This window comes from Meles meles, chromosome 7 (genome assembly GCF_922984935.1).
Source record: "Meles meles chromosome 7, mMelMel3.1 paternal haplotype, whole genome shotgun sequence".
In the NCBI taxonomy this organism is placed as follows: domain Eukaryota; kingdom Metazoa; phylum Chordata; class Mammalia; order Carnivora; family Mustelidae; genus Meles; species Meles meles.
The window spans coordinates 95,204,235-95,224,588 of NC_060072.1; the positions used below are offsets into that span (position 1 = coordinate 95,204,235).

At 34.8% G+C, this 20,354-nt stretch overlaps 2 pseudogenes; both read left to right on the plus strand.

The window, feature by feature from the left end:
- Positions 1–5,296: 5,296 nt before the first annotated feature.
- Positions 5,297–6,228, plus strand: LOC123946450 (annotated as a pseudogene).
- Positions 6,229–18,897: 12,669 nt separating this feature from the next.
- LOC123947104 lies at positions 18,898–19,832 on the plus strand (annotated as a pseudogene).
- The last annotated feature ends 522 nt before the right edge of the window (positions 19,833–20,354 follow it).

Below are 20,354 nucleotides of genomic sequence, written 5' to 3' on the forward strand. Positions count from 1 at the left end.
TTCCATGTATAGTTTCATATCATCTGCAAAGAGTGATAGTTTGACTTCTTCTTTGCCAATTTGGATGCCTTTAATTTCTTTTTGTTGTCTGATTGCTGAGGCTAGGACTTCTAGGACTATGTCGAATAGCAGTGGTGATAGTGGACACCCCTACCGTGTTCCTGACATTAGCGGAAAAGCTCTGAGTTTTTCTCCATTTAGAATGATATTAGTGGTTTGTTTTAATCTACTATTATTGTATTATTGTTGATGTGTTTCTTTGATTTTATTAATTGGTTTATATAGTTGGCTACTCCCATGTTAGGGGCATAGATATTTAAAATTTTTAGATCTTCTTGTTGGACAGACCCTTTGAGTGTCCTTCCTCATCTCTTATTATAGTCTTTGGCTTAAAATCTAATTAATCTGATATAAGGATTGCCACCCAGCTTTCTTTTGATGTCCATTAGCATGGTAAATTGTTTTCCACCTCCTCACTTTAAATCTGGAGGTGTCTTTGGGTCTAAAATGCTTTCTTGTAGACAGCATACTGATGGATTTTGGTTTTTTATCTATTCTGATACCCTGTGTCTTTAGATTGGGGTCTTTAGCCCATTTACATGCAGGGTAACTATTGAGAGATATGAATTTAATGCCATTGTATTGCCTGTAATTTAACATTTTGTTAATTTTTTTCCCTGAACATTATCCATAGATTTCTGGAAGACAGGAATGAAAATGCAGCCTCCAATCTCCAGCCTGGAGCAGCCAAGAGCTCAGGACCCCACTTCACAGTGCGCCCTTGGAGAAAAGTGCTTTATCACTCCCGTCTCCCTGGCCTCTGGCTGTCCTCTAAGCTCACCCAGCCTGTGACCAAGTATGTCTGTCTCTGGCACACAGCCCCACCTGGAGTCTCCAAACCCAACAGGTCACTGCACTCTTCCATGGTGGTCTCCTGGATCTTGTGGAGTCCCTGCTCACAGAGAAGTGGCGGATTCCTCGGATCACAATTTAAGGTAACCCTGAGCTGAGAGCTCACTCTTTGGCTCTATCTCTGTAGCTGACTTCTCCACTCTAAGACCTGCGAGCTCGGCGACACTCAGATGCCCCTGATCCTTCTGTTTCCCTGTGGGGACCTGAGACCACATTGTCCCCACCTGGGCTTTACCCTGGCTTAGCCTCTGGAACGATGTCCCTCAGTGGAGCAGACTTTTAAAAGTTCTGATTTTTTACTCCATTGCTCTGCCGCTTGCCGGGAGCCGGCCCCTCCCCCCATGGTCTATCTTCCCATCACTTTGGATTCACTTCTCCGCAGGCCCTACCTTTCAGAAAGTGGTGGATTTTCTGTTTTTAGAATTGTTGCTCTTCTTCTCTTCGATCTCCTGTTGGATTTGTAAGTGTTCAGAATGGTTTGATAAGCTATCTAGCTGATCTCCTGCTACCTGATGTCATCTCAGCCTGCTACTTCTCCACCATCTTTACTCATCCCCAGCAATGACACTTTTAAAGATTCGCCAAAATCTTAAAATTCATATTTAACTTATTTAAAAGAACAAGATACAAATAAGCATAAAAACAAAAACAGTGTACACTAAAACCTAATTATGGTGACACATGTTTGATCCAAAATAATCTTATGGCTCTGATTATACAAATTTTCTAAAAGCATAATAATATTTTTATTTAGAAATTTCACTTCCACCAATCATTATCACACATGCAAAAATATTTGTATGAAAATGCTTTTGATAGAATGATTGATAACTATAAAAAATAAAGAACACTGTACATTTAATACAGGCATTAGTTTAAAATTGCCAAAATATTCATACAGCCAACATTATTAATACTGAATAATTAGAAAAAAAGCAAAGGCATATCATGGAATAAATTAATAAATGTTTAAATATATGAAAGCATATGTTTTTATTGTGGTAAAATATACATAACATAAAATTTACCATTTTGACCATTTTGAAGTACAAAATTAGTGGCTTTAAGTATATCTGTGTTACTATGCAATGATGAAGCATATGTTTTGCATTCAATTATAAAATATGACCGAAAATCTTTATGCACTCATAACTAATACTTATAATGCAATTGATATGTTTGGAGAAAAAATCTGAAAAGGTAAGTTCTGTAATGCAAGCGGTAGCCTTATATAATTATATAAACATTTCCTTGTGCTTATCTGATTAAAATTAGCCAATGATAATAAAACATTTATATAATAAAGTATTTCATTCATAAATAAAGGATTATAATCTTCCAAATGCCTTAGTGGATGTGAAAGTTTAAAACAAATTAACTACGTAACTTAAATGATACTGTTGCCCTCCTGACTTGTGTCAAATGATGCTCTAACATCCTTCTATCTCCAAAGGCACAGTCCTCACTGAAGCCAGTGTTACTTGTGTTTTTGCCAAACTTCATTACTCAGAAAATCAATGACTCTTGACTGTAGGTCCCCAAGGACCATTTATTTTTTTCACTCTTAACATTTTCTGCCAATTAAAAAGATAACTCACATTTGACATAGTGTATGCATTTTTCTCTGCTGTTATGATTTAAAATTCATTTTTTCCACCAGTGCAGAGAGTTCCTCAGCCTTTTGAGTAATTTATTTTCTTTTCAATGATGGAGATAGTAAGAAAATATTTAAAGGCTTCTAACAGCATTAAGCCCATTACCAAGTCCAAGTTGTTGGAGAAAGTAAGCAAAGGGAGTTCTATGCAATACCAGATGCGTCAGTGAATATGAAGACATAAATACTTATAAATGATATTTATAAAAATATCACTTTTAACATTGTATTCTTGATATTGGCTATGGTCAAACAAACAACAGAAGCTCTGATCTACTAACAGAAAAGTAAGTACAATAAAGTTTGTCTCTTTGACTGTGATTCCCTTTATAGGATCTAGGTTATATTTACCTCTAAGAAAGAAAATAGATTTGCAGTGATAATTTTAATATTTTTAATGTATCTAAGATATATGTATGAGATGTCATTTTTTAGAATGAATTTCCCTTGTGTAGATAAATGTCGTTGCCTGGAGTATTGTATACATAAGATACATAAACAAATCTGTATCTAACTTAATGAAAGAAGTATTTAGGGTAATTTTGGATAGATATTCAACCTCAGATTTAAAATAAAGTGTCTTCCTATAAGAAGGAAATGATAAGTGAATTGGGGGAAACCGGATGGGGAGACAAACTATTAGAGACTGTGGACTCTGAGAAACAAATTGAGGGTTTCGGAGGGGAGGTGGGTTAGGTAAGCATGGTGGTGAGTATTATGGAGGGCACGTATTGCATGGAGCACTGGGTGTGGTGCATAAACAACAAATCTTGAAACACTGAAAAAAATAAATAAAACAAAGTGTTTTCCTATATATAGAAGTATATAAGCAGGAGCACCTGGGTGGCTCAGTGGGTTAAAGTCTCTGCCTTCAGCTCAGGTCATGATCCCAGGATCCTGGATCCAGCCCAGCATCCGCTCTCTGCTCAGCAGGGAGCCTGCTTCCCCATGCCCCCTCCGTCTGCCTCTCTGCCTACTTGTGATCTCTGTCAAATAAATAAATAAAATCTTTTTTAAAAAGATATGGTTTGGGGGTGCCTGGGTGGCTCAGTGGGTTAAAGCCTCTGCCTTCGGCTCAGGTCATGATCCCAGGGTCCTGGGATCAAGCCCCCATCAGGCTCTCTGCTCAGCAGAGAGCCTGCTTCCTCCTCTCTCTCTGCCTGCCTCTCTGCCTACTTGTGATCTCTGTCTGTCAAATAATAAATAAAAAAAATTTTTTTAAAGATATGGTTTAAAAAAAAAGAAGTGTATAAGCATGCACCCGTATTCCTCTTCCCATTCCTGAAAAGAACACCATGACTGAAACGACAGCATCTCATGACAGAGTCCTGTGTTCATTTTGAAAACTCATTAGAAAGACAGAATAAACAAAATCAATTAGTTACACTTCCATTCAACTTACTAACTTCCATCATAAAGTAGGTTGTAATATCTTGGGGGGAAAAATGAGTATATTTTGAAAATTGGATAATGTTCAACATTTGGGGGCTGAGGAAGATTTCACAATAATACACATTATCTCAGAGATTCAGACAAAACGTGAAAGGAAACTGGGTGTGTTGCAAGTATATAAATATACAAATATTCCTTTTGCATCTCCATTTGATAGAACCATCTTGTAGTTGTTGAAAAAAACCTAAATTTCTTAAGAGGATTCTAACTTTTGAGTAAACCTTGATCCTTGGCAATTTTTCTATATATTAGAAACACCACGAATAAGGCGAATAGTCCCAAACAATTCTGCCAAAAACAATTCTGCTCCCAGTCTCAGTGAGAAGAGCACACAGTAAATTAAACAATAAACTGAATTTGCTCATAACGCAAAGAAACTCGGTATGCCAGAAAACCTCAATGTTTAAGATCTTGATTGTGTATTGGACATATCTGAGTCCCTACAGGTATGACATCAGTGAAAATAAAATAATTCATTCACTGGAAGATGAGAGAGGGAAGAGAAGGCTGTCATCACCTGTATCAGCAGCAAAGGTAACAAATTCAGCCGGTAATGCAAATAATCAGAAAGATAAATAGCTAGGCTACGTAGCAGGAGGTAGGTGGAATCAGCAGGTTGTGAAGTTGCTCGTAAGAATTAAGCTCACTTAACCTAAAAACACACCATGGAACAAAAATCTTCTTTTCGAACAAAGACCTCCAGTTTTGTTTTGTTTTTAAAGATTTTATTTATTTATTTGTCAGAGAGAGAGAGAGCACAAGCAGATGAGAGGCAGGCAGAGGGAGAAGGAGGCTCCCTGCTGAGCAAGGAGCCTAATGTAGGACTTGATCCCAGGACCCTTGGATCATGACCTGAGCTGAAGGCAGATGCCCAACCTACTGAGCCACTCAGGTATCCCTAAAGACCTCTTGTTTTGCTCTAGTGTCTATATAGTGAACCCAAGTTATATTAGCACTATTTTTCTAGAAAGACCCAAAGTGTCAAGAAAAGACACGAAATTAAGCGTGAAATTTTGTGACTCAGTTTCTCAATAGGGAAGAACTTTTCTACCCTTAAAATGACACTCTTTCAGTAATCTACTTGGTCACATGGGAAAATCCTAAGTACAGGATAGGCATAAAATGTAAATATACATATAATATATATTTATATTAAAAACAGAATTAAATATAAAAGCTTGTATACATTATATTTTAGAACAGTTAAAAGAACCTATAATCAATGAGAACATTTATCTGAATATCACATGCAGATTGGAGAGAAGTCAGAAGTCAGTGATGAGAAACGGTACAATAACAACATTCATTCTGCTGGGACTTACGGATGACCCTGAGCTGCAAGTTCTGATTTTTATCTTTCTCTTTCTGACCTACACACTGAGTGTAACTGGAACTTGACCATCATTACACTCACTTTTGTGGATTCCCACCTTAAAACACCCATGTACTGCTTCTTAAAAAATTTCTCCTTCTTGGAGATCTCATTCATATCTGCCATTATTCCCAGATATTTGTATAGCATAGCAACAGGTGACAACGTTATTACCTACAATGCTTGTGTCATCCAAGTGCTTTTTACTGACCTCTGTGGGGTATCAGAGTTTTTTATGCTAGCCGCCATGTCCTATGACCGCTATGTGGTCATCTGCAAACCTTTGCATTATGTGATCATCATGAGCAACAGTGCCTGCAGGACTCTCATCATCTGTTCTTGGATGGCTGGTTTATGTATAATAATCACACCACTTAGCCTGGGTTTAAATCTAAAATTTTGTGACTCTAACATAATTGGTCATTTTTGCTGTGATGCATTTCCCTTAGTGAAAATCTCATGTTCAGATACATGGTTCATGGAATGGACAGTTATAATCTGTGCTGTGCTGACCTTGAATATGACACTTACATGTGTGGTTCTGTCATATGCTTATATCATCAAGACAATTTTTAGATTCCCTTCTGTTCAACAAAGGAAAAAGGCCTTTTCAACCTGTTCTTCCCACATGATTGTGGTCTCCATCACCTATGGCACATGCATTTTTATCTATATGAATCCTACAGCAAAGGAAAAAGTGACCATTAATAAAGTGGTTTCACTGCTCATTGTCTCTATTTCACCTATATTGAACCCGTTTCTTTATACTTTGAGAAACAATCAAGTTAAGAAAGTCTTTGAAGACTCAGTCAAAAGAATTTGCCTTTCTCTCAATTAAGTAAAAAAAAATATATTATTTTTAAAATGTCTCAAAAACAAGAATAAATGTCCACAGACATTTTATTTTGAAGTCTATAATCTTGTTTTTTAATAACATATATTTCTGTCACATTAATTTTCTCAACACTTTTTAAACCAACCTTCCATTGAGCTCTGCTCATGCCATTCTTGTGTTTTGATTTTTCAAACCAATATTTGGTAGTTTTGCATATCAATTTCTAAAAAACCATTCTGAAGAGAAATTAACTTCTTAATTTTGTTACAATATATAATAAGAGTTATTCCTTGGGTAAATATAGGGTAAAATTGTTTGTACCTCTTCAATATTCACAATAATGATATGTAAACACACGTAATAAGAGTAATAATAAGTGAAATGTCTAAAATGGATGAATAATCATGTAATTTAAAATGCATGTGAAAAAGAGTAATGGCACTTCCAATATTGAGAAAATAGATGAAAATACACTATAATGAACACACAGAAACACTGGATAAAATGTAATAAATATTCTCTTAACTCTATAGCTGAAATCATCGCAAAGCGGTCAACAGGAGATATCAAAAATAAAGATTCAACTAAAAGCACGGTAATAATCTACAAAATGACTACTGGGTGCTGAGGTGAGCATAGACTGGAGGGTGGGCACAGGACATCGCATTATGGATCACGAAGGCTTAGGCTTAAAGTCTCAGGATTAATGTGGAAAGTACTTGGGACAGCACAATAGCTGCACATTCAGTGAAAGTTTGAATTGGAAAACCAAGTTCATTTTCACAGAAAGATTACTTTGTTTCTGAAAAAAATATCATCTGCTGGGTATAGAACTCTGAGTCAAGGGGAAAACATTCCCCAGTGTATTTGATAGCCTGTGCCTACATCTAATACAAATTAAGCTCTCATAGTCCAAATTCTGCCATAATAACCATAATACACAGAGTTTTACCTGTAAAGAATGAAAAATGCACATAATATAATTCCTTGGAAATTAAGGAATTTACATCAAATTAACTAATTGTTATCTGGAAAGTAATGAAATGCAGACATGCCATCACAAATTATTTGGAGCACTGAAAAAGCTGTAGTTAGAAGGAATTCTGTTATCTTAAATAAATTCATTTTTCAAAAATATATAAACGACCAAAAGTGAAGAATTTATACTAATGAATTTGAAACTAATGAATTTTGAAAAAAAAAAAACATTGAAAATAAAAGTGAATGAAAAATGTTACTGTGGGTAGAAACTCAAATCAATTAAATAAGTCTAAAAAATTCAAAACCCAGTTCTTTGTAAACTCTAATAGCACAGATAAACCCCACCCCAATGAATGTGATGAGTAAAAATCACAAATGCCCCATATTTTATTAGATCTTGGATGATGACATAAGAAAACAAAATAATAATGATATATAGGAGAGAATACAAACAATGGCATTTCCTTGATTTTAAATTATTATTCATATGTTGCTTTCCTGAAATTCAGACATTTCATACAATGGATGGCATCTACCATTGTTCATAGGCTAATTGTCAACATTTTCTTTTCAATTGTGATAAATAGAATAATGGCATGCTTTACAATTGATGTTGTCTTACAATTGATGTTGTCTTAAAGTTGATGAAATTTGATATATCTTTTTTTATATCGAGGGCATTCTTACATACAAGGAAAACTCAAGGAACTAATAGGAAACTAATGGAACTAGTAAGGGAATTTGGTATTCTAGCTAAAAAAATGGAAACTATTTTAAAAAGCAGTAGACTTTAGTAGCAAAAAGCAACAGGAAATCAATGAGCAAATGTTATTTTGGTCATAAAATGTTATCTTGGTTTAATTACCAAGAGAATAAATTTAACAAAGAAGTGCACTATATATATATATATATATATATATATATATATATATATATATATATGGAAAGTATAAAATCTCTTAAAAGAATATGAAATTTGACTAGAACAAAAGAAAGATATTCCAGGTTGGAAAATTTTAGTATAAGCATGTGTCTGTGTGAATGCATAGATTTATGTAGTGCAGAATATTTATTTTCATATAATCACTGAACGTATGAAATATTAAAGGAAAACAAATTTTAATGAAGGTTATCTGAAGCAGAAACCACACAATGTAATTAGAAAGAAGAATGGGTATAATGAGACAAAGGAAAAAATCAAAATAAAACACTGATCATATAATCCCACTTATATACGAAGGTTTTGTATATACATTTGGGTGAAAATAAAGAAAATTTCTTTCAAATAGATTTTCATCTACAAAATGGTAGAATATTAAATGTCTATTACCAAGCCAAAAAAAAAAAATATGTTGCAGGGTTTTTTTTTGTTAACTGCTGATCAATAAAAGATAAACCAAAAAAATGCAAAAAAGAAAACCTCTCTGAATGTGTAAATGTTACATATTATACACATGATTATCTCAAGTGACACAGTAAAAAGACTGGACAAAATCCAGCACCCTTTTGTGATAAAGACACTTGAAAGACTAGGAATATAAGTCTTTTTTCATAAAAGCATCTACAGGTAACCCATAGTTAATGGGGAAAGATTGAATGTTTTCTCCCTAAGATCAGTTAACAAAAGGGTATCTGCTTTCACCACTTCTATTCAACATTGTACTAGAGGGTTTTTTTCCAGGGTAATTAGAGGAAGAAAGAAAGAAAAGAAAAAAGACAGGAAATGAAGAAGGGACATGATTTAGTATATAGAAAATCCACAAACACCTATTAGAACTAAGTGCAGCCAGTTTGCAGTATATAAGATCAATAACAAAAATTAGTTGCATTTCTATACGCTAACAAAGATAGTTTAAAACATCAAATTTTCCAAAGCTACTGGAAGTTCCTTTGTATTAGCCTTTCTTTTTAGTGATGGAAAGTAAAAAAAAAAAAAAATATGTCCTGGGCTTATGACAGCACATCTATCTTGAGGAAGTTTATGCAATTGATTAAGTCACAAGGATTCTGTAACTGTATCCATGGATTCAATCAGCAGTAAGCAGAAGCTGTCATGCAGGTTTTCAACATTAAATTTATTTTCAAATTTGTTGCTGTAAGAATAATTGTAGATAAACATCAAAAGGTTACAATTAATCACTAGAAATAAAAATAAATATTATCAATTCTGTCCTTTCAGTTATATACTCTTTTGGTGATAATTGGGTCATGTTGTCTCTGGGAAATGGATTTTCTCTGACTGTATAAAACTAAAAGATGTGAGTTTTAATATGGATATTAATAAAATGTTATTTTTTAAAAGGTATTACTTTGGGATAGCTTATACTCATTGATCATTTGTATGTACCAATAAATAGGAAGTCATCCAAAAGTAGCATAACTTGAGAGACATGAAGATGCCCTGCTCAATGAAAAAAAAAAAACCCTTAACAACTTGGCCCACATTGCATTATCTTATTAGAAATCAAATTTTAAAACCTTTTACATATCATACAAACAGCAATCAGTCAATAAAAATTCAGATCAGTTATACTCAACACCTGCATTGTAATGTCAGAGTTCTTACGGAAGTATAGTTTTAATGACTGGAAGAAAAATGATTCTGAGTCAGTTTGGTTGTATTCATTTCCAGAGAAGCCCAAGTCTTTGTACGTTGGGAAGAATAGATTCAGGGATGGGGGTGGGCTGCAGAAATGGTCCTCACTGTGATGAATTGATCATTTCATCATAGAAATGATCAATTGTAAATGTTAGGAGTGGACTTACATTTATGGGAGCATTCTAGCTCTCAAGCAAACCATGAGCAAGTCCATGCCCCTTGTCTTTGATAGTGACTGTCATCCCTGGGATTCAACTCTGGCATTTAAGCTCATGATCAGAGCTGGTACTGGCCCCATCTCAATATGGAGAAAATATTATAAAGCAATATAGCAAAACATTTCACATAGTAAATGAACTGGAGCCTCCAGTTCAAATTGTAGGAAATACTATTTTGGGAAACCCTGATTTCATTTTGAAAATATTTTAAAAGCCAGCATAGTATTTAGTTTGTGTTCATTGAGGGGGGGAAATCTAAACATAATGCTACAAATTTAGAATTTCAAAGACCCTGGCTTCTGGGTTTAATATCCCACTGAGGGATTCATCAAGAAAGCAAAAACAGTATGAATGAACATACAATTACTCCTCATGAACATACTACTATTCCTCTGATTGACAGGTTAGGCAAAGAGAAGGAAATTACCACTTTTTTTAGGAGTGAATATAATGAATATAATCAGAGTAGTGCTTCTTCATGATAAGACTTACCACACTAGCCAGGAAAAAAAAAATCAAAAACAAAAGTCAAAATGTTAAACTCAGAATATTAGATACTAATAAGCTAAATTAATTAGTCAAATAAGTAAATTCAATATCCAAGCAGTTTTAGCTGTATCCCAAATAAAAATAATGTAGCTTCAGCTGGAAAATTTGACTTAAATTTTTTACCAATAAGGACTTGATTGTGGCTCAGGTCATGATCTCAGAATCATGAGATGGAGCTCCTCACTCAGCACAGTGTTTGCTTGTCCTTCTCCCTTTCGTCCTCCTCTCTCTCCCTCTATCTTTCTCTTCCTCTCTCTGCTTCTCTCTCAAATAAATAAATAAGTCTTTTTAAAAAAAATTTGCCAGTAAATTTTTTAGGTGTTGAATATATATGGAACTGTGTTACTTATAGATGCTATTCTAGATAAAAAGCACCACATTAGCCTCAAAATAATGTACATTATCAGGGTGATACTGGAATAGGAGAAAGAATTGATTACACTGAATGATATCCAACCCATATATCATAATTTCATTGGGTTCCATTCTACATAGATGTCTTCTACTATTTTATATCAAAATGGGGGGTCTTTAATAAACTTTGGTAAACATGGTTTTATTAGAACAACAGGGGTGGGGCATCTGGATGGTTCAGTTGTCTGAGCAACCCACTCTTGGTTTCAGCTCAGGTCATGATCTCAGGGTCATGAAATCAAGCCCCGTGTCAGACTTTGCACTCAGGAGGGAGTCTGCTTGAGATTCTTTTCCTCCCCCTCTCCCTTTGCCTTCTCCACTGAAATAAATAAATAGAAAATTTTATAAAAAGAACAATGGGGTCAAATGTATGATTACAATGTGGTAAAGAATAATGGAGGGTGAATAACAAAAGGAAAATTACTGTGAATAAGAACACTGAAATAGGGAGCATATAGTTATAACAAGCTAGGTACTTTCTAAGTTTCAGATATGTAGAACTTAGTTTTCTTTAAATGGCATATAAAGGACACTATTATTAGTTACACTTCACAGATGACAAAACTGAGTAATAGTGAAAGTAAATAGTGCTTGGGAAATGTGATTAATATTTTAAATCTGACTTTTTTTTTTACTTAATGACATTGGAACCAAGATGTTGGAATGTTTAAATTTTAGCCAAACAAATTAAAAGTAAAAAAAAAAAATTGTGATGATGTCATACAATCCTATGAATGTCACACCCAACATATCTTAACATTTCAAACAACAAATTTCTCACCAATAGCAATAGACAATGACCACAAAGTTTAAACAAAAAATTCATGAGGGGGAGAGATGAAAAGAAATGAGTCAGGAAAAAGTTGTTTAGAGAAGAAAACATGGGTTCTAAAATTAGAATAATACTAGATCTCAAAATCTTAAGTAATGGATACAGAAAGCCCATAACTATTTGTGTATATTTGCATTTTATCAGCAACCAAATTACAAAGAAAAATTAAGTCTTTAGAAGTTTAACTTTAGGATATATCTTCAGTCAGCAGTAAAATATAAATACAAGTAATTCTAACCCAATGTCCAGATAAAAATAAAACATAAATTGGGAATAAATGAATCATGATTTGTCATTAGAGTGCCCTATAAATAAGCTGATTTTCTTAATATACCTTGAAATTATCTAAATGTACCACTGTGGAAACTAATGCCCTTTTATAAGTTTTTTTTTATTTTAAAAAGTTGTTGATTCATAATTTCAGAAGCTTTCCAGGTGAAATCTGAAACTTGTCCCATTACACAAAGGGCAAGGAGGGACCAAAAGATGCAGGCCACTCCAGACTGATAAACTGTAGTTTCAACAAGCAGGAGAATATATTATATATGAGGCTTGTCATCAGTGGCTGCAAGTTGATTAAATCTCTACACCCATCTCCTCCAGAATGTAAAAGTTTATGTAGAAGCTTTAGCTGTGTTTAATCACATACTGTCTAGATGGTTTCAACGACACACTGCTCTCTCAAGACTCTGTCCTCCAAAATGGATCCCACCATGGGAACAATGGGCTTTCTGCATATATCAAATCATCACAGTTTATATATCATCAAATGTTTTGGTTTGACTTTTTGGTTTTGGTTTCAAGGCTTTTAGGGTTTATTTGTTTTTTTGGTGAGAACATTTAAGTTCTACTCTCAGCAAATTTTAGTTATACAACACAGTGTTATCAAATATAGTCACCATGTCATACATTTGATCTTCAGACATTATTCACTTTATAGTTCCTATGCTTTTACCAACCTCTGCTTATTTTCCTCATCCCCCAGTCCCATCAACAACTTTCCTACACTCTGTTATTGATTTTTTTTTATGTTTTTAGATTCCACATATGAGTGATATCATGCAGTATTTATATTTCTTTGTCTAACTTATCTTGCTTAGCATCATGCCCCCAAGTACCATCCATGTTGTCACAAAAAACAGGATTTCCTTCTTCCCTATGGTTGAATAATATTCTATTGTACATATACACACTACATCTTCTTTACCCACTCATATGTTGATAACCTTATAGGTTGTTTCCATATCCCAGCTATTATGAATAATGCTGCAACAAAAATGCAACTCATGTATCTTTTCAATCCCTGTTTTCATTTCCTTTGGATATATACCTTGAATAGGTATTGCTGGATCCTATGCTAGTACTATTTTTATTTTTATTTTTTTAAAGACTTTATTTATTTATTTGAAAGAGATCACAAATAGGCAGAGAGGCAGGCAGAGAGAAGAGGGGGAAGCAGGCTCCCTGCCAAGCAAAGAGCCCAATGCAGGGCTCATTCCCAGAGTCCTGGAGTCATGACCTGAGCCGAAGGCAGAGACTTTAACTCACTGAGCTACCCAGGCACCCCAGTGCTATTTTTAAATTTTTGAGGAAACTCTATACTATTTCCACAGTGGCTGCACCAATTTATATTCTCAACAACAGTGCACAAGGATTCCCTTTCCTCCATATTTTACCACAATTTTTATCTCCTGTATTTTTGATAACTGCCATTGTAACAGGTGTCAAGTAATATCCCATTGTGGTTTTGATTTGCATTTCCATGATGATTAGTGATGTTGAACACCTTTTTGTGTACATTCTGGCTATTTGTATGTCTTTGAAAAAATATCTATTCTGATCTTCTACCCATTGTCCAATTTTAATTTTATTTGTTTTGTTTTTCTCTTTTTAGCTATTGAGTTGTTAGTTCTTTATATTATTTTGGATACTAATCTCTTATCAGATAAATGATTTCCAAATATTTTCTCCCATTCAGTAGGGAGACTTTGCACTTTGTTGATGGTTTACTATGCTGGGTAAAAGTTTTTTAGTTTGATGTAGACCCACTTGTTTATTTTTCTTTGTTGTTTCACTTTTAGTGTCAAATCCAAAACCACTGCCAAGACTGATATCAAAGACATCAAGACTGATACCTCCTATGTGTTCTTCTGGGAATTTTATGGTTCTAGGTCTTACATTCAAGTCTGTAGCCCATTTCAAGTTGATTTTTGTGTATGGTTTCATTATTTTATATGTAGCTGTCCAATTTTCCCAATTGCATTTACTGAAGAGTTTTCCCTTTTCCTAGTGTATGTTCTTGGTTCTTTTGTCATAAATTAATAGACCATGGCAGCATGGAAAAGTCTTAAGGACATGGATTTATAGTAATTTGAATTCAAGAGCTGAAGGAACATTAAGATATTGAACATAAGTTAAAAAAAAAAGATATTGAACATAAGTTAATAACAATAAATGATTCAAATATAATTATATGTATATTAATCTAGAATATGTTTAGAAGAACACTGATGTATATGTCCAGATATACCAATTATGTTACTAATGTTTATTTTTAAATCATACCTTTAAGTATATTGATATATTTGGGCGGGAAATACTGGAGTTTTGATGCTATAATTAAGCACTATGGGTTATATGGATTCACATAGTTTTCCTTTTTCTTGTCCAAGTATAATTTCCCAAATATAATTTATGTATTTAAATTTTCCAAATATACTTTATGTAACAAATCAGTAAATGAAGAATGCGGTTTCTTTATGACCCTCCCTTGTGCTGTCTCTCAGTTAATGTGATATGACAGCAAAAGGAGCTAAAGTTGTTTATAACCAGATTTTTTTGTTGTCCTATGCCTATTATCTGCTGCTGTACCCTCCTGTTTCCAAGGACACTGACTCCAAAGAAGCCACAGTTAGTGTACTCTTTTTTTACCCCAATTTTATTTCTCAGAAGATTCATTAAGGACTCTGTTCTTCAATCATCAGGGACTTTTTGTTTATTCCCTTAGTTGCATTCTTATCAAATAACGCAAATGTCAAGTTAGATATAGCAATTGTCCTCACAGCCCTGAGAGGTCAAAATTGCAACTTTCTTGAAACTGGAGAAGGTTACTGACATTCCACAGCCTTGTACTTGTGTATGGGTTTTTTGTTTGTTTGTTTGTTTTTATCCCTTTTGTGAGGGGGATTTTAATAGCAAACAAGGAATTCCATGTAACTGGTTGAAGATGGACGTTACTGTGCATCTTGGAATGTGACAGTGGATTCATAAGCAAAAGTGGCCAGAAGTTCAGATAAAAATCTTCACCCCAACTATCCTCTTCAGTTTAGGAGTTTTAAAGCTTCATGTGTTTCAAAAACCAGCAGAAACTTTGATTCACAGTCATAATAGTAAGTGAGAAAAAGTGTCATTTTAATTATATTTACTTTCATGTCACCTGAGTTTTATTATGCTCTAACAAAACATGTTTTACCTATCTTTTAAAAATTATAAATGAGAGTGATACATAAATGTAATTTTCTGAGAGACTTTTATGTACAAGAATATACTGACATTTAAAAGGATTAAAATTTGATAGCTATCCAGAAATATATTACCTGTATCATCAATCTCACCAAAAAATAAGATATATATTCACATAATTATATAAACATACCCTTACTCTCTCAGAATAATGACACATCAGCCAAAGTTTCATCCTCATTAGAGATCCTTAAACCCACATCAAACATGTTTTGAAGGCAGAATAAACAAAAACCAATTAGTCACATTTCACTGAGTCTTTTTTAAGTCTTGTATTATACCTTATGACACCTTAGATTAAAAAAAACTTTTTAGAGTACAGAATAATATCCTATGGAGATAGGGCTGAGTACATTTAATTAATACCATGATGTATGCATTGCTGAAAAATTAGAAACTGGGTTGGAGGAAGGTAGGAGATGGGTCACAGAAATTTTTCTCCCACATATCAATTTGATTTACTACAGTAGTTGAACGTATCTCTTGATTCCCTTAGAGTGTTCTGTCAGACCAACTATGAGCTTAGTTCAGTTCTTTCTTCTGTTTGATATCATCATCCTGAGGCCTTAACTGGTTTTGCTCCTTAGAGCCAACCTTGTTCCACATCAATAAAACAATACACTCGTGATAAGCACTGAGTGTTATATGCAACTAATGAATCATTGAACACTACATCAAAAATTAATGTTGTACTATACAAAATTATAACTGAACAAAATTAATTTTTTCAATACATTATTTTACATGCTAAACTGAGTAGTCCACATATAAGTAAATTGGAGTCTCCAGGGGAAACTTTTCATAATTCACTGTAATAGGAAATTTCAAACCTAGAGACAGTAACTTTAAATGAACATATTTGATTCTTCACTAATTAACTGTCAATGCCTTAAAACACCCTGTGGAAGATCTAATAACAGAAACTCAATCAAAAAATTTCATTCCCTCTGGAGTTAATATCTTGCATCCAGTGGCAAAAATTGCATCAACAGAAATTTACTAGAAGATAGGGCAAAGAGAAGGCAGTTTCTCTTTTATCCTCTATGAAAGTAATAAACAAAAGCAAAAAAACTTGATCTTCTTTAAAAGTAAAAAAAAAAAATCAATAATAGACTCCAATAGAAAATTTCAATGAACAAAATTATTATCAAAGTGCTTTGAATTAGAAATCCAAATAGGAAAATATCTGCATAGGTGTCTGGAAAGCACACTGGAAATAAATTCACTTAGAAACATTAGGTGACTAAAAATGTATACAGAGCTGTGTTAGCTGTATGGTGAAAAAAGCACATTATGATCTTCACAAATTAGTATTCTCTTTTGAGTGTTAAAAATAGAAGACATACAAATGGCTATCAGACACATGAAAAAATGTTCATCATCACTAGCCATCAGGGAGATTCAAATTAAAACCACATTGAGATACCACCTGACACCAGTTAGAATGGCCAAAATTAGCAAAACAGGAAACAACGTGTGTTGGAGAGGATGTGGAGAAAAGGGAACACTCTTCCACTGTTGGTGGGAATGCAAGTTAGTGCAGCCACTTTGGAGAACAGTGTGGAGATTCCTGAAGAAATTAAGAATAGAGCTTCCCTATGACCCTGCAATTGCCCTGCTGGGTATTTACCCCAAAGATACAGATGTAGTGAAAAGAAGGGCCATCTGTACCCCAATGTTTATTGCAGCAATGGCTACAGTCGCCAAACTGTGGAAAGAACCAAGATGCCCTTCAACGGATGAATGGATAAGGAAGATGTACATATACACAATGGAGTATTATGCCTCCATCAGAAAGGATGAATACCCAACTTTTGTAGCAACATGGATGGGACTGGAAGAGATTATGCTGAGCGAAATAAGTCGGGCAGAGAGAGTCAAGTATCATATGGTCTCACTTATTTGTGGAGCATAACAAATAAGATGTACATATACACAATGGAGTATTATGCCTCCATCAGAAAGGATGAATACCCAACTTTTGTAGCAACATGGATGGGACTGGAAGAGATTATGCTGAGCGAAATAAGTCGGGCAGAGAGAGTCAAGTATCATATGGTCTCACTTATTTGTGGAGCATAACAAATAACATGGAGGACATGGGGAGATGGAGAGGAGAGGGAGGTGAGGGAAACTGGAAGGGGAGATGAACCATGAGAGACTATGGACTCTGAAAAACAACCAGAGAGTTTTGAAGGGGCGGGGGGGTGGAAGGTTGAGGAACCAGGTGGTGGGTAATAGGGAGGGCACGTACTGCATGGAGCACTGGGTGTGTTGCCAAAACAATGAACCTGTTATGCTGTAAATAAACAAATAAAAAAAATAGTAGAAAGCATTGTTTTCTATGGGAACACAGTGATGAGGTTTAAAGACAGAATAGTCATCAGACTTTTAGGAAACTCCATAGGGCTTAAAGATGAATAGAAATTACTCAGTGAGTTGAAGACCGAGAACAGATGTTTCAGGAGAAATGTTTACTAAAATGCCAATCACATGGAATGTGTTCAATAAATGTAGTCTACTATCCTTCTTGAAAAACACATATTAAGATGAGGTGGAAGAGAGAGGGAGATTACATTTCATTTGTGATACAGGAAATTTCAAGTCCATGTGAAATATCCAAATAGATGTTAGGTTGCATCTGAGAATGAGAAAGAACAATTATAAACTAAAGATACAGATTTAGTGATGACCACTTGAAATATTTCAAAACATAGGAACTGATGCAGCTACAGAGGAAATATTATGGCAAGAAATGAAGGGAAATGAAGAAAACACTGATATATACAAGGATATATCATTTGTAATATCTTTGAAGTTGGTTGATCAGAGCACTTTGTGAAAGTATAAAAGTATCTCATGCAAAGTATACTGCACATTAAGACATTATATATTCTGCTCCACTATGAATTATAGGTGATTACTTAGGGACAGACAAATCTTAGAGGGAGAGGTAAAGACATTGTGTGTGTGTATGTGTATGAGTGTGTGTGAATGCACGCAGGATAAAGTTTAGAGATATTCATGGGAGAAAACTTGTACGCAATAAGCAAAAACAGAAAGCAAAATTCTTTAATCATAAACAGAGACTTCAAGGGACTACAGAATATGCATTAAACCCAACATGTCTGACATATTAGTACTTTAAGAAGGAACAATATGTCAAGCAAATACATCAAAGAATTCTTGAAAATCAAAAAGCATCTTTCTCTTATGAAATGAAAGACCCATGAGAGTCAAAAGTAGTCCATTACAGGGCACCTGGGTGGCTCGGTGGGTTAAGCCGCTGCCTTCGGCTCAGGTCATGATCTCAGGGTCCTGGGACTGAGTCCCGCATCAGGCTTTCTGCTCAGCGGGGAGCCTGCTTCCCTCTCTCTCTCTCTGCCTGCCTCTCTGCCTACTTGTGATCTCTCTCTGTCAAATAAATAAATAAAATCTTAAAAAAAAAAGTAGTCCATTACAGAGTGTACACTTAAATTGCAAACATTTTTAATAATAATAAATAAAAACCTGACTATGATTTACATGCAGATTTAACAGATTATCAGGAATCAGCAATGAGAAACGGTACAGTAACAACATTCATTCTGCTGGGACTGACAAATGACCCTCCACTGCAGGTTTTAATCTTTATCTTTCTCTTCCTACTTATATGTTGAGTATTACTGGGAACTTGACTATCATCTCCCTCATCTTATTGGATTCCCACCTTTAAACTGCCATGTACTATTTCCTACAAAATTTCTCCTTCTTAGAGATCTCATTCACATCTGCTTGTATTCCCAGGTATTTGTATAACATAGCAACAGGTGACAGGGTCATTACTTACAATGCCTGTGCCAGTCAGGTATTTTTTACTGACTTCTTTGGTGTAACTGAATTTTTTCTGTTGGCTGCTATGTCCTATGACCGCTATGTGACCATCTGCAAACCCTTGCATTATGTGACCATCATGAGTAGTACTGTCTGCAGAAGATGTGTTTTTTGTTGTTGGGTAGCTGTTCTGTTTATTATAATCCCCCCACTTAGCTTAGGCCTAAATCTGGAATTCTGTGATTCTAATACCATTGATCATTTTATCTGTGATGCATCTCCCTTCCTGAAAATCTCTTGTTCAAATACTTGGTTCATGGAACAGACTGTTATAATCTGTGCTGTGCTGACCCTCCTTATGACACTTACATGTGTAGTTCTGTCTTACATTTATATCATCAAGACAATTTTAGGATTCCCTTCTTACCAGCAAAAGAAAAAAGCCTTTTCTACCTGTTCTTCCCACATGATTGTGGTTTCTATCACTTATGGCAGCTGCATCTTCATCTATATCAAACCTTCAGCAAGGGAATCAGTGGCGATTAATAAGGGAGTGATGGTGCTCACTACCTCTATCGCTCCAGTTCTGAACCCTTTCATTTATACACTGAGGAACAAGCAAGTCAAACAAGCCTTCACTAACTCAATCAAAAGAATTGTGTTATTTTCCAGGAAATAAGAGAATGTGAAGCCAAATAAATAAATAAATATAATGAACCAAAAATAATGGGCCAAATTTCATAGTCAAGTTATTTTATTCAGTACACTTTCATTCATCCTATTCTAGTAACATCTTCATCACAAATATCTTTTTTTTGTAGCAAATTTTATTATTTTTGTTTGTTTGTTTGTTTGTTTACAGCATAACAGTGTTCATTATTTTGGCATCACACCCAGTGCTCCATGCAGTACGTGCCCTCCCTATTACCCACCACCTGGTTCCTCAACCTCCCACCCCCCCCCCTGCCCCTTCAAAACCCTCTGGTTGTTTTTCAGAATCCATAGTCTCTCATGGTTCATCTCCCCTTCCAGTTTCCCTCACCTCCCTCTCCTCTCCATCTCCCCATGTCCTCCGTGTTATTTGTTATGCTCCACAAATAAGTGAAACCATATGATACTTGACTCTCTCTGCTTGACTTACTTCGCTCAGCATAATCTCTTCCAGTCCCGTCCATGTTGCTACAAAAGTTGGGTATTCATC